The sequence below is a fragment of the Fukomys damarensis genome, unplaced genomic scaffold (genome assembly GCF_012274545.1).
Source record: "Fukomys damarensis isolate Sample0158 unplaced genomic scaffold, DMR_v1.0_HiC HiC_scaffold_23, whole genome shotgun sequence".
Taxonomy (NCBI): Eukaryota; Metazoa; Chordata; class Mammalia; order Rodentia; family Bathyergidae; genus Fukomys; species Fukomys damarensis.
The window spans coordinates 41,143,798-41,146,639 of NW_022900935.1; the positions used below are offsets into that span (position 1 = coordinate 41,143,798).

Here is a 2,842-nt window from a genome sequence, read left to right on the forward strand (position 1 = left end):
TTTTTTGGTACCAGGGATCGAACTCAGAGCCTTGCACTTGTGAGGCAGGCAGCAGAACCACTGAGCTAAACCCCTGGGCCCCCAATCTTTTTTTTTAATGGCACATTTATTGGTACATTTTAGGCATGCATGATAACACTTATCATAGGGAATTTGCACCTGCCCATGTCACTTTCCACCCCCTTTTCCCCGATGCTCCCCTCCCTGCAAGCCCCCTCCACTTTCTATGTACAAATGCTTTGTTTCCATTTTTCCCTTCTATTTTAACTTTTTTCCTTGTCCTTTCCTTCATTTCTCCCTCCCGCTCCCTTATCTCCATTCCCATTTGAACGCTTTCTTCCCATTTCCCAATATCTGCTGTACATTTTAGTCCTTATTTCCACATTCAGTTTCTCACACCAGAGAACTAATGCAGTATTTAATCATGTGTGTCTGATTTATTTCACTTAAGAGTATAGTCTCAAGGTCCATCCATTTAGCTATAAATATCTGAAGTTCATCCTTCTTTATTGCAGAGCAGTACCCCATTGTACAAAAAATCCCCACATTGTCTTTATCCATTCGATGGTTGATGGGCATTTGGGCTGTTTCTGAGTTTTAGCTATTACAAACTGTGCCACTATAAACATGGGTGTGCATATATTGCTGTGGTAGGATGCTTTTAATTCTTTCAGGAAGATACAAGAAGAAAAATAGCTAGGTTGAATGGAACCTCTAGTTTTAGTTTTTTGAGAAATCTCCACACTGATTTCCATAGTGGTTGCACTGTATACACCCCCATCAATAATGCAGAAAGTTTTCTCCTTCCCCATAGCTCCGCCAGCATTTGTTATTGGTTAACTTCTCTTTTTTAAAAACTTGCTATTTTATTGATCGCAAAGGCAAAGTTCCTTTGTAAGGACCAAAAAACTGAAATCAAGTTGTACAAGCATGCGTCATGAGATAAACCAGTGAGGAGGCCCTCTCAGACTATCGCCAGTTTACACAGAGCCCAGGGGAAGGGATTTTTATTCCATTTACACAGACGCTAACAATAGCCACACAATGACCACAATATGAGGCTGTAAAGCTCCTACGGAGTCCTGGCCAGGCTCTCACCCAGCTAACGTGCTTTTCTTACCAACCCGATGAATAGAATTTACCTGTTACTATCAGCACTCTAACGCTCCTACGCTAGCTGGAGGTGAGTACAACCAGAGACCCGCTTCCCAGGTCGCCTATGTCCAGCGGGGAGCCGGCTGTGGAGTCAGCTACCACTGAACCCAAGGCCAGCCGGCTGCACTGTGCGCCAGAGACAGGGACGGGGCTCCGGGCTCTGTGCCCAGACTGCACCCCGGCTCTCAGTGTCCTGGGCCTCAGCCGGCTCAGGGTAAGCAGGGCCACAGCCAGTGGAGGGGTGCGCTGTCAGCCAGACAGCCCACCACAGGCTAAAGGCGCCTTCATCGTCTGCGGCTGCCCCTCTCTGGAAGTCAAGAGCTTTCAGACACCTCCGGAAGGCCTCAGCGTAGCGGAACACTGAGTAAATGCTCGGCCTGGCCCCGAGGCCCGCGGTACCCTTGGATGCTGGACGGGAGGGCGTGGTGCGTGGTCTGCAGCTGCTGTGTCAGGTCGTGGGCAATGGTGAGAGCACAGTGAGACCATCAGTGTCATCGTGGCCGACGCCGCTCCATTCCCTTCACAAGAGGCAGCTTCTCCGGAGCACCCTGGATTCCCCGGTTGGTCTTATGCATTCTTCCTGGCATATTCAATGAGGTGGACAGCGGAGTGGAGCTGAGAAATGGTCTCAGGCTTTTCTGCTTGGCGTCTTTGCCCCTGCTGAGAGCCTGCTGGTAGCCCCTGGGCGCGAGCTTGGGATCCCATTCTGACGACGACATGGCTTCTGAACCGTGTCGAATCCCTCTACACTTTTTGCTTCTTTTTCCAGCTGTCTCTCAGTGAGAGGAAGTACTGGTCCACCAGCAGCTCTGACGTGGGGAGTGCATTTTCTGACTCTCCAGAACTGCGTGGCCACAGACTTGGTCTTTTCCACGCCATCGGTCACTGTGCCCTTGGTCCCGCCCACCACCCCTGTGATGGTGCTGGCTGCAGACTTTCACCCCCGTCACGGTCTTTGTCTCAGCCTCTCTCGCTCCAGTCACAGCACCTTTGGCAGTGGTGACATCCCAGGCTGTAGGCTGAGTCAGGGTGGCAGTCTCCCCTCCATCCTGTCTAGCTCTTCACAGGCACAGGTATTGCCAACTGCAGTTTGTGGCTCCCACTTCTCGATGACAGGCAGAATGCCAGCCATGGCCACTGAGGGCCTGGTCTGTTACCCTTCTCTGCCGTCTCACACATAGACCTCAAGTAGGTGTGCTGGCCCTCCGTGGGGACACCAAGGACACAGGCCATACGTGGAGCTCACCAAGGGCAAGATGCCCACCCTCACTGCCACACTCAGTTGGAGATCAGTGGCCACAGGCCATTTCTCCTCCCGGAGAAAAAAGCAATCTATAGGGAAGGGAAACCGGAGGGAGCAGCTGGGGTTGGGGTAGAGCTTGGCTTGGGGAGATCGGGTCCCTTCCAAAGTGGGGAGCCAGGGAGAGGTTGCTTTCTTGATAGCAGCCATTCTTTCTGGAGTGAGGGAGAATTTCAGCATTGTTTTAATTTGCATTTCACCGATGACCAGTGATGTTGAACATTTTTTCATGTATTTATTTGCCATCTCTATTTATCTGGAAGGGCCCTGTTCATTTCAGATGCTCACTTTTGCATTGGGTCTTTAAAGTTGGGGAGTACAGGGGCCAGGGATGTAGCTCAGTGGTTCCACCACCTGCTTCACAAGCACAAGGACCTGAGTTTGATC

General features: G+C 50.9%; 1 pseudogene; it reads right to left on the reverse strand.

Moving 5' to 3' along the window:
• Positions 1–701: 701 nt before the first annotated feature.
• On the reverse strand, positions 702–2,618 carry LOC104859284 (annotated as a pseudogene).
• Between the last annotated feature and the right edge of the window lie 224 nt (positions 2,619–2,842).